The sequence below is a fragment of the Pseudorca crassidens genome, chromosome 15 (genome assembly GCF_039906515.1).
Source record: "Pseudorca crassidens isolate mPseCra1 chromosome 15, mPseCra1.hap1, whole genome shotgun sequence".
Taxonomy (NCBI): Eukaryota; Metazoa; Chordata; class Mammalia; order Artiodactyla; family Delphinidae; genus Pseudorca; species Pseudorca crassidens.
Genome location: NC_090310.1, coordinates 77156386 through 77168594, shown reverse-complemented (window position 1 = coordinate 77168594; position 12209 = coordinate 77156386). Strand labels below are relative to the sequence as shown.

The window sequence follows — 12209 nt, the reverse complement described above, 5'->3', positions numbered from 1 at the left end:
CCTCTCGGAGGCCGCCCTGGCCCGCCCCCTCTCGCAAACTCTCGCGGCGCGCGAGCGGCAACCTGGGGCGTGGTTTGTGTGACGAAGGCAAGGCACGGCGTTTGTGTTAAACAAAATCCGTACTCTTGGTGCTCAGAAAACGGTGGGACGGTTGGAGGCGTGTGCGAGTTGCGGAGGAGAAAGTCTAAAGAGGTGCGTGGATGAGCTCCGTATATTTATGTACAAAACAATTGTGGAAGAAAATACACTAAACACTTAGCAGTGATTGTCTCTGGGTGGTAGAATTTTAAGCGATTTTTAGTTTCGTCTTAGGTTTTTTTCCACAGTAAACATTTATTTTCATAAAAAAAGAAAAAATTAAAAATAGGAATAGCTGGGACTTCCCTGGCGGTCCAATGGTTAGGACTCCGCACTTTCACTGCCCAGGGCGCGGGTTCGATCCCTGGTCGGGGAACTAAGATTCCGCAAGCCACCGCTGTGAGGCCAAAAATTAAGAATAGCTAACACTTGTATAACATTTACTCTGTGCCAAGTACTGATCTAAGCACTTCTACATGTATTAACTAATTTAATCCTTACGGCAACCCTAGCAGAAGGTACCATTACTGTCGCCATTTTACAGATAAACTAAGGCGATGGGGCTTCCCTGGTGGCACAGTGGTTGAGAGTCCGCCTGCCAATGCAGGGGACACGGGTTCGTGCCCCGGTCCGGGAAGATCCCACATGCCGCGGAGCCTGCGCGTCCGGAGCCTGTGCTCCGCAACGGGAGAGGCCACAACAGTGAGAGGCCCGCGTACCGCAAAAAAAAAAAAAAAAAAACTAAGGCGCAGAGAGGTTCCCAGGGTCACAGAGCCAGTTAATTACAGAGCCAAGATTATAACCGAGGCAGTGGCTCCAGGGTCCTTAAGGAAAGTAGATCTCACAGCTTACCAGGAAGTTTTCATCTCTTCTCTGCTTGTGGAAATCTCACTGAATCTTAACTTCCTAAACACCACCTCCTACCTGGAGCCTTCGTGGACTACCTATCCTCCTTCATAGCTGTTTGCTCCTTCCGTGTTTAACACTTTGTACTTGCAGCAGAATTGCAGTTGTGTCATAAAAGTAGGTTCAGTTGTCTTTTTTTTTTTTGCTATTTTAACTATTTTTAAGTGTACAGTTCATTGGCATTAATTATATTTACAGTGTTGTGCAACCATCACTGCTATGTGTTTCCAAAACTTTTTCATGAGCTCAAGCCAAAGCCTTGTAACCATTAAGGAATAGCTAACTCCCCATTCTTCTCTCTCCCCAGTCCTGGTAAACCTCTAACCTACTTTATGTCTCTATGAAATTGCGTGTTTTAAATATTTCATGTAAGTTGAATTATACAATATTTGTCCTTTTCTGTCTGGCTTATTATACTTAGCACAGTGTTTTCAAGGTTCATCCATGTTGTAGCATGTGTCAAGTTCATTATGGTTGAATAATGTTCTGTTGTATGGATATACCACGTTTTGTTTATCCATTCATCTGTAAATAGACACTTGGGTTGTTTCCACCTTTTGCCTATTGTGAATAATGCTGCAATGAACATTGGCATACGAGGATCTATTTGAGTCTCTGTTTTCAATTCTTTCAGGTGTATACCTAGGAGTGAAATTGCTGTGTCATATGGTAATTCTGTGTTTAGCTTTTTGAGGAACCACCAAAATATTTTCCACAGCGGCTGTACTCTTTTTACATCAGTAATATATTAGTGTTCCAGTTACTCCACTTTCTATCCTGTTCACTGCTGTATCCCTAGTGCTTAGTATATAGTAGGCATTCAGTAATTACTAGATGAATAAATGAGTGAATGAATGTCCTTATGTGTTTTTGAATCATTTTCAGACGTCCGTCAAGTGTATATGTCAATGTTTGCTCAATTCAAATAAGCCTTATGTCAACTCTGGCTCCCTCCACTCTTCTTCCCTGAGCTCTGGAAGGCCGGAACCATGTCCAAGTCATCCTTGCACCTTGGAGCACTTGTACCTGCAAGTGCACAATCTATAGTGAAGGACCAGCATTTGAAATTTCCAATCCATTGCAGACTGGTACTTCTGTAAAATACAATAAAAATGTGTGGAAGATCAGCTTGCTAGAAAACTTTCTGAAAGCTTATTCTCAATTTCTATATTTATAGTGTCCTGAGCAGGTAATGAACAGTTTACAGTTTAAGTCACACTGTCCATATTTTGAGTCACACTGCCTTGAACTCTTAGAAAACCAAGACAGCATCACATGAGATTAAAGACAAAGATGGAGGTGAACAGACTTTGTTTACTACAAAACATCAGATAAATGCCAATTGTTAGATTAATACTGTCCATTGGAACTTTTTGCAGCATTAAAATGTTTTCTATCTGTGGTATCCAATATGATGGCCACTAGCCACAAGTGGCTATTGAGCACTTGTAATGTAGCAAGTTGAGGAATTGAATTTTCTGTTTTTATTTTAATTACAATAGCCATGTGACGGCGGCGGGAATAATTAGGAGTTTTGGATTAACATATACACACTACTATATATAAAATACATGGGGAATTCCCTGGTGGTCCAGTGGTTAGGACTCAGTGCTTTCACAGCACGGCTGAATAAATAAATAAAAATAAAAAGATTTATTCTCTTAGCAACTTTCAAATATAAAATACAGTATTATTATCTGTTGTCACCATGCTATATGTTACATCTCCATGACTTATTTTATAGCTGGACGTTTGTACCTTTTGACCACCTTGACCCATTTCACCCGCCTCTGGCAACCACCCACTGTTCTCTGACCTATGAGTTTCAGTGGGGGTTGCTTTTTTCTTTTTAGATTCCACATATAAGTGAGATAATATGGTATTTATCTTTCTCGGTCCTACTTATTTCACTTAGCATTATGCCCTCAAGGTCCATCCATGTTGTTGCATATGGCAAGATTTCCTTCTTTTTTATGGCTGAATAATATTTCGTTATGTATAAATACCACATTTTCTTTATACATTCATCCATTGATGGACACTTAGGTTGCTTCCATGTGTTGGCTATTGTTAATAATGCTGCTATGAATATGGGGGGGTTCAGATACGGTTTTGAGTTAGTATTTTCATTTCCTTTGGATAGATACCCAGAAGTGGAATTGCTGGATCATATGGTAGTTGTATTTTTAATATTTTGAGGCATCTTCATACTGTTTTCCATAGTGGCTGCACCAATTTACATTCCCACCAACAGTGCACAAGCGTTCCTTTTTCTCCACATCTTCAGCAACACTTATTTCTTGCCTTCTTGATGATAGCCATTCTAACAGGTGTTAGGTGATATCACCTTTTGGTTTTGATTTGCATTTCCCTGATGATTAATGATGTTGAACACCTTTTCGTGTAACCATTGGCCATCTGTATGTCTTCTTTGGAAAAATGTCTATTTGGATCCTCTGCCCATTTTTTAAATCAGATTTTCTGGGGTTTTTGGTATTGAATTGTATGAGTTCTCTATATATTTTGGATATTAATTAGTCCCTTATCGGATATGTGATTTGCAAATATTTTCCCACATTTGGTAGGTTGCTTTTTGATTTTGTTGATGTTTTTCTTTGCTGTGCAGAGGCTTTTTAGTTTGATGTAGTCCCACATGTTTATTTTTGCTTTTATTGCCTTTGCTTTTAGTGTCAAATCAAAAAATCATCACCAAGACTGATGTCAAGGAGCTTATTGCCTGTGTTTTCTTATAGAGGTTTTATGGTTTCAGGTCTTACATTCAAGGCTTTAATCCATTTTGAGTTAATACTTGTGTATGGTGTGAGGTAGTGGTCCAGTTTCATTCATCTGCATGTTGCTGTTCAGTTTTCCCAACACTGTTTATTGAATAGACTGTCCCATCCCCACTGTATATTCTTGGCTCCATTGTCGTAAATTAATTGACCATATATATGTCGGTTTATTTCTGGGCCCTCTATTCTGGTCCATTGATCTATGTGTCTTTTAAAAATATGAATACCATACTGGTTTGATTACTATAGCTTTGTAATATAGTTTAAAACCAGGAAGCATGATGCCTCCAACTTTGTTCTTCTTTCTCAAGATTGCTTTGGCTATTTGGGGGGTCTTAAACAATTCTTTACATTAAATTTTCTCCGTTAAAATAACTAGTATAGGACTAGTGGTGGTGGTGCAGTGGTTAAGAATCTGCCTGCCAATGCAGGGGACACAGGTTTGAGCCCTGGTCCAGGAAGATCGCACATTGCCGCGGAGCAGCTAAGCTCGTGTACCACAACTACTGAGCCTGCACTCTAGAGCCCACATGCCACAACTACTGAGCCCTCGTGCCACAACTATTGAAGCCCACAAGCCTAGAGCCCATGCTCCGCAACAAGAGAAGCCACCACAATGAGAAGCCCGTGCACCACAACGAAGAGTAGTCCCCGCTCGCCGCAACTAGAGAAAGCCCACGCGCAGCAATGAAGACCCAATGCAGCCAAAAATAAATAAATTAAATATATATATATATATATTCAGACAAGTGTACACAATCATATGTACATCAAAACACTGTTTGCAACGGTAAAAAGTTGTAAATGACCCTACTGTGTAACAATAAAGAAATAGTTCACTCAGGTGTGGTACATTTTTACAAGGGAATACTGTAGCCATTAAAAAATATGTAGCTCCGTTTATGCTAACATAGAATAATATCTAAGATACAGTAAGAAAGCAGATTATAAAACAACGTGTATGGTAAGATTCCATTTTTATGTCTGGAATATGGGGAAGTTATTAAGAAAACGGTTGGTATTTTGTGCTTTTTGCTGCTGTGGACTCACCAAGAGGGGGCAATGGGATTTTAGGCCCACCAAGAAAGGCTAAACTGAAGAGAAACAGCGGAGAAAGCAATGGAGGTGTGTGGCTTCAGGGTTGTGAGAGGAGTGTGGCCTAATGTTTATGTTGGGTTATAGGTTTTCTAAAATGGGAAAGAGGTGGAAGCTCCTGCTTTGGGTTGAAGACGGACAACTAATCCAATCCCAGAAAGTTGTTTATTGGTCATTGTGATGGTTAACTGTATGTGTCAACTTGACTGGGCCACAAGATGTCCAGATATCTGATCAAACATTCTAGGTGGTTCTGTGAGAGTGTTTTGGGGTGAGATTAAGGTAAATGACTAGACTGAGTAAAGCAGATTATCCTCCATAAGGAGCCTAATCCAATCAGTTGAAGGTGTGAATAGAACAAAAGACTGACCCCTGTGTGAGAGAGAATTCTTCCTGCCTCAGGGCATTTGTCAAGCTGGAACTGGAATTCTCGTGATTCCAAAACAATTTGCAGCCTTCGGACTCAAACTGGGACATTGGCTCTACAGATTTTGGACTTGCCAGACACATAATTGCATGAACCAGTTCTTTACAATCTCTATCTCTCCCTCTCCCATTCTTCCTCTGTCTCTGTCTCTTTCTGTATCTCTATAGCCATATAGGTATCTCTAGGTGGATGGGTGGATTGATAGATAGAAAGGAAGGAAGGAAGGGAAGAAAGGAAGGAGGGAAAGAAGGAAGGAAAGGAAGGAAGGAAGGCAGGAAAGAAAAGAAAGAAAGAAAAAGAAGGAAGGAAGGGAGGGAGGGAGGGAAGAAAAAGAAAGGAAAAGAAAATCTTCAGACCTGAAGGCTACATCCAGAAACAATGGCCAAATTACTTTGTAAATCTCCTTTGACTGAGCTACCACTGAAGCCACTGCTGTTTCCAGACATCATGATTTGTCCTCTGACTAAAGAACCAGAGGTCCCTGCTGTCTCCGAAGTTGAAAGTCTCTTCTGCCATGCTGGCTACAGTGGATTCTGACTGGCTGTCTGCTTCCCATGGAAGACGGGCACTGATCCTCTGATTGGCGGAGCTTAGGTCACAAGCCTGTACTCCAGATGCAGGGATCTTGAAAAAGTGATGATCTAGTCTCCATCTTAGATAGGCATGAATTGATGAGGTGGGATACTCCCGAACATTGGGAGGGGAAGGAATCCAAGGATGTTGAGCAGCGATAAAGAATAACAGACATTCACTACAGGAAGGCTGGAAGGACAGAGAGTTGTGAATTTCTGAGTATTCAAGACCTACATCTCTCATGCTCCCAGTGCCCTGCAAAGCAGCAAGTTCCTTGATTGGGGTCTCTGCATGGCCAGGCTTTGCACAGAGGAAGTGGATATTGAGAGCAGAGCCATCTAACTTTTTTGGGACTTGGTCTGGACTTGGTCTCTGAGCAAATCAGCAGTGATCATGAGCAGAAAACTAAATTGGGCCTTCCCCACTTTTCTTGTATTATGGGAACCCGGGCTGGTGGGTTGGTTGGTTGGTTGGTTGGTTTTGCATGATTCCAGGTGATGGGAAAGAGCCCTGCAAAAGAGCTGACATTGGATTTACCGACAAACTTGGTGAATGGAGACTGAATCAAATAAATTCAACACTGAGTTCTCTTTTGAATAAAAGGGCAAGTAGGGTGGTTTCACAAAGTCATCAGGAACCCAGGCTCCTCCCACCCTTTTGTTCCATATCATCATCACGTGGCTTCCACCACACTGTCCAAAATAGCTGCTAAACCTCCAGCCATCGGGCCTCATTCCAGCAAGCAGGAAGGAAGGGGCAGGGAAAGAAAAACACATATCCTACCCTTAATCACACTTCTAGGACTTCTGCTTCCATCCCATTGACCAGAACTTAGTCTGTGGGCATACCTACCTGCAAAGAAACTGGGAAATACAGGTTTTATCCTGAGCAGCCATATGCCCAACTAAAATTCAATGGAAGAAATGGATAACAGCTACTGGAGGCAACAGGAAATCTGTTACAGTCAAGAGGTACATACACCAAAATTTATCTCTGGAAAGGGGGTAAAATTATGGGTGATTTTTAGTTACTTCTTTATAGTTTTCCATAATACTTGATTTTTAAAAAACTGACCATATATTTGTAATCAGAGGGGAGGGGGAAGCATTGTCACTCTTTTCACTTTGAGGGGGAAATACAATATGAGTAAAAGAAACGGTAAAAATGAAACAGGAGGGAAGAGGCCAGGGCACAACCTTTAAAAGAATGACATAGCCATAGGACATGACAAAAACTGGTTAGAACTAACTACATCCAAGATGGTGGAAGATTTGACTTCCAGTAGACCTTGAGCCTCATTATTTGCTCATTGTAATACATTCGCTAAATGACACACCCACCAGTGCCATGACAGTTCAGAGCTAACCATAAAAGGCCAAAAATTGGGTGGTGGCTGAATTCCTGGAAATCCCCACTACCCTGCCACCCCAAAATAGTTGGACTAATCCTCCCACTCATTAGTCTATGAAATTACCCAGCCTATAAAAACTAAACATGCCATATTTCCGGGCCTCTCGCCTTCTGAGATGGCCCGTACTCTATGGAGTATGTTTCTCTCTAAATAAATGCACTTCTTACCTGTCACTTTGTCTCTCACTGAATTTTCTCTGCGTTGAGACATCAAGACCCTGAGCTTCATTAAGTCCTGAGACTAGTTGTGTGACTTCAATTAAAAGACCGTGGGGGGCTTCCCTGGTGGCGCAGTGGTTGAGAGTCCGCCTGCCGATGCAGGGGGCGTGGGTTCGTGCCCCGGTCCGGGAAGATCCCACGTGCCGCGGAGCGTCTGGGCCCGTGAGCCATGGCCGCTGAGCCTGCGCGTCCGGAGCCTGTGCTCCGCAGCGGGAGAGGCCCCAACAGTGAGAGGCCCGCATACCACACGCACGCACGCACGCACGCACGCACGACCGTGGGTTCGGGCTTCCCTGGTGGCTCAGTGGTTGGGAATCTGCCTGCCAATGCAGGGGACACGGGTTCAACCCTGGTCCGGGAAGATCCCACATGCCGCGGAGCAACTAAGCCCGTACGCCACAACTACTGAGCCTGCACTCTAGAGCCTGCGAGCCACAACTGCTAAGCCCGCATGCTACAACTACTGAAGCCCGTGCACCTAGAGCCTGTGCTCAACAACAAGAGAAGCCACCGCAACGAGAAGCCTGCGCACCGCAACAAAGAGTAGCTCCCGCTTGCCGCAACTAGAGAAAGCCCGCGTGCAGCAACAAAGACCCAATGCAGCCCCAAAAATTAATTAATTAATTAAAAAAAAAAAAAGACCGTGGGTTCAAGTCCCAATCAGGGTTTTGGCCGGGTTCAAATCCCTGCACGTGGGTTCAAGTCCCAGCCTGAATTGCATGGTTTCAAAGTGATACCAAGAGCTAAGGCAATTTTTAAAGAAACACATCTGCTCTCTTGTGCAGTGTTCCCAAGGAAATAAAACTTCCCTGGAAATGCTGCTTCTTTTAGCAGCCCTACTTGGCTCTCTCCACCTACAGATAAGACCTCTTCCTCCCCAGAATGCCAGGATGATGTGTTAGGACTTGTCATTGGCACGAGGAATGTTTTGTATTGACGTGTATCTACTTGCCTTGATTCTCGAACCACCAGGCTGTGTTCCAGGAGTGCTATGCATTTCCCTGCACGTGGTGCCCCACCGGCTTAAGCTTCATTAACTATTTATTAGCCAGATCCAGGCTGCCTTCACATCTTAATTCCCTGAAATGATTTGCGATTGATAAGATCTGGGTAGATGTGGAAATCTTAACAACCTTGCCCGAGAATGAGCAAGTCCTCTGAAATCTTTGGAGGTCAAAGATGTTGGGAGCTTTGGAGATTTGCTGCACTTCCTTGTAAAATCCATCTGGACTCTCACTTCCACCCTTCCTCCTCACCATTCCCACTTAATTTATTATCTCCTCTCCAAACTAAAGTCTAAGAAGAACAGACTGGAAAAAAGGAAAAGAGATTGCTTATTTTTCTCCTTGGGGGTCTAACATCAGCCCCAGAACTTTATTTTTATTTATTTTTGGCTGCGTTGGGTCTTTGTTGCTGCGCGCGGGCTTTCTCTAGTTGCGGCAGGCGGGGGCTACTCTTCGTTTCGGTGTGCGTGCTTCTCATTGCAGTGGCTTCTCTTGTTACAGAGCACAGGCTCTAGGCTCGCGGGCTTCAGTAGTTGTGGCGCCCGGGCTTAGTTGCTCTGGGGCATGTGGAATCTTCCCAGACCAGGGATCGAACCCATGTCCCCTGCATTGGCAGGTGAATTCTTAACCACTGTGCCACCAGGGAAGGTACCCAGCCCCAGAACTCAAGCTGTATTTAGGAAAATCAAGTTTTCCCCCTCCAATTCAACGCAGAGTTTCCAACTGATTTCGTTCTCAGAGAGTCAAGGTGGATATTCTCAATAATTAGTGTTGAGCAATATTCTACTACTGAACAGTGGTACCAAACGTTTTCATTAATTCCACAACTATTTATTGAGCTCCTGCTTTGTTTCAGCCTCTGTTTTACACACTGGGGATATTGCCTTCTCATTCCTTCTCTCTCCTCTCGCCAGAGCCAGCCATTCTCGTGAGTTCGAAGTGTAACCTTCCTAATGGTGCTATCATATGCTCATTTTACAGGTGAAGAAACTGAGGCACAGGGAGATAAAGGAATTTGCCCAAGGTCACACCCTTGGTAGGTTGTAGAATCAGTACAAACTGAATAAATGAGATGAAGAAAAGGCAGGTTGATAAGAGGGACTGTCCCAAAGCTGAGAACTGAAAGTGGAGAAAGAGGCACCAAATGTCGATTTCTAAGAAATCCTCCCACAAACACCCCAGCCCTAGGCAATCACTAATCTACTTTTTGTCCCTATGGATTTGCCTCTTCTGGGCAATCGTGTAATTGTGTAATATATTGACTGGCTTCCTTCACTTAGCATGTTTTCCAGGTTCATCCATGTTGTAGCATGTATCGGTACTTCATTCTTTTATACATGGCTGAATAATATTCCATTGTATGGATATGCCAGATTTCACTTATCAGTTGATGGGCATTTGAGTTGTTTCTATTTTTTGGCTGTCATGAATAATGCTGCTGTGAACATGTATGAGTTTTTATGTGGACATACGTGTTCAGTTCTCTTGGGTACTAGGAGCGGAATTGTTGGGTATATGTTAACTCTATGTTTAAATTCTTAAATAGCTGCCAGACTCATCAGAACAACATTGGGATCATCAGGTTGGGAAGTCTGCTCACTGTAATCACCCGTGGGCCCAGGCTTACAAAGGCTTTATCTCAACATGGGATGTGATGATTACCGCAGCAGTGAGAAGGATATATGACAACGATTGAACTGCCTCTTAGACTTTTGTCCAGAAACAATATAAATCACTTCTGTTCACATTTTACTGGTCAAATCAAGACATAGAGCCACACTCAACATCAAGGGGACAGGAAAGTACAGTCTTACCTAAAGTGCTGACAAGGAGAACTAGAGACATTTACAGAATGATGTTAATAATGGCAGCTGCGGGACTTCCCTGGCGGTCCAGTGGTTAAGACTTCTTCCAATGCAGAGGGTGCGGGTTTGATCCCTGTTTGGGGAGCTGAGATCCCAAATGCCTTGCAGTCAAAATACCAAAACATAAAACAGAAGCAATATTGTAACAAATTCAATAAAGACTTTAAAAATGGTCCACATCAAAAAAAAATCTTAAAAAAAAATAACGGCAGCTGCAGTGAATGTTACATAAAAGACGTAGGGAAGGCCTCTGTGAGAAGAGGACCTTTACTCTGAGACTTGAAAGGTCAGAAAGAGCCTGTTGGAGATGATGAGGGCAAAGAGATGCTCAACGTCACTAATCATTAGGGAAATGTAAATAAAAACCACAGGCACTGTCACTTTGCATCCACTAAGATGGCTGTAATAAAAAGAGAAACTGACAATAAGAACTGTTGGCAAGAGTGTGGAGAAACTGAAACCTTCATACATATTTGGTGGGAGTATAAAATGGTGCAGCCCCTTTGGAAAACAGTTTGGCAATTCCTCACAAAGTTAAACACAGAGTTATCACATGGTCCAACAATTCCACTTCTAGCTACATACCCAAGAGAATTAAAAACATCTATCCACACAAAAACCTGTAAATGGATGTTCATAGAAGCCTTAATTCATAATAGCCCCAAATGGACACAACCCAAATGTCCATCACCTGATGAATAAATAAGCAAAATGTGGTAAATATATCCATACAATGGAATACTAGTCATCAACAAGAAGGAGTGAAGTACTGATGCATGCTACAACATGGATGAACCTGGAAAACATTATGCTAAGTGAAAGGAGCCACCAAATATTTTATGATTCTGTTTGTATGAAAGGTCCAGAATAGGCAAATGCATAGAGACAGAAGGTAGATTAGTGTTTGCCAGTGGCTGGGAAGAGGGATGAACAGAGAGTGACTGCTAATGAGTACAGTGTTTGTTTTGGGGTGATGAAAATGTCTGGAATTAGAAAGGTATGAGTATACTAAAAACTCCTGAATTGTACACTTTAAAAGTGTGAACTGTTTTTTAAAAAGGTGAGTTTTATGGTATGTGAATTACATCTCAATTTAAAAAAAGTAACAGGGACTTCCCTGGCAGTCCAGTGGTTAGGACTCGGCACTTCCACTGCTGGGGGCACAAGTTCGATCCCTGGTTGGGGAGCTAAGACCCTGCACACTGCATGGCGCGGCCAAAAAAAAAAAGTAACAGATTAAACCCATTGAATAAAAGAGAAAAATAAAGAAATTGAAGTCTGTACAAACTACTGTTCATAAAATAAGTTATAAGGATATATTGTACAGCACAGGGACTGTAGCAAATATTTTATACTAACTATAAATGGAGTATAATCTTTAAAAATTGTGAATCACTATGTTTCACACCTGAAACCTATAATATTGTACATCAACTATACCTCAATGGAAAAAAAAATTTTCTGATAAGGAATAACATATTTACCTAATTTCAAAGTGCCTCTCCACAAAATACTTAATAAGAAGAAAAAAAGAGTAACTATACAGATGTGAAGCCCAGCAGATGCCACCTTAATCAAGTGATCAGAGTGAACATGATCAGCAAGGGGACAAATCGCAGTCACATGTCACCTGGTAAGATGCAATGAGAAAACACCATTAGCAGTGTTTGATTTTCCTGCCAAAAACCTGAATCGAATCATGAGGAAACCTCAGTTAAACCCAGATGGAGGAACGTGCCCCAGATAGTTGCCCTGAAATCTTCAAAAGTGTGAAGGACGAGAAAGTTGAGGAAAGACTGAAGAACTGTTCCAGACTGAAAGAAATAGAACAATCTGAATG

At 42.4% G+C, this 12209-nt stretch overlaps 1 protein-coding gene across 5 annotated transcripts in view; it reads left to right on the top strand.

Annotated features, from left to right (window-relative positions):
* Positions 1 to 47: 47 nt before the first annotated feature.
* STAU1 (staufen double-stranded RNA binding protein 1) overlaps positions 48 to 12209 on the top strand; it is a 90440-nt gene continuing 78278 nt past the window's right edge. For 2 of the 5 annotated variants that reach the window (XM_067708400.1, XM_067708398.1), the window contains exon 1: positions 48 to 192. The gene's annotated coding sequence lies outside the window, so the exon portion shown is untranslated. The remainder of the gene's footprint in view (positions 193 to 12209) is intronic. The other 3 variants (XM_067708408.1, XM_067708406.1, XM_067708388.1) reach the window with 3 other exon arrangements.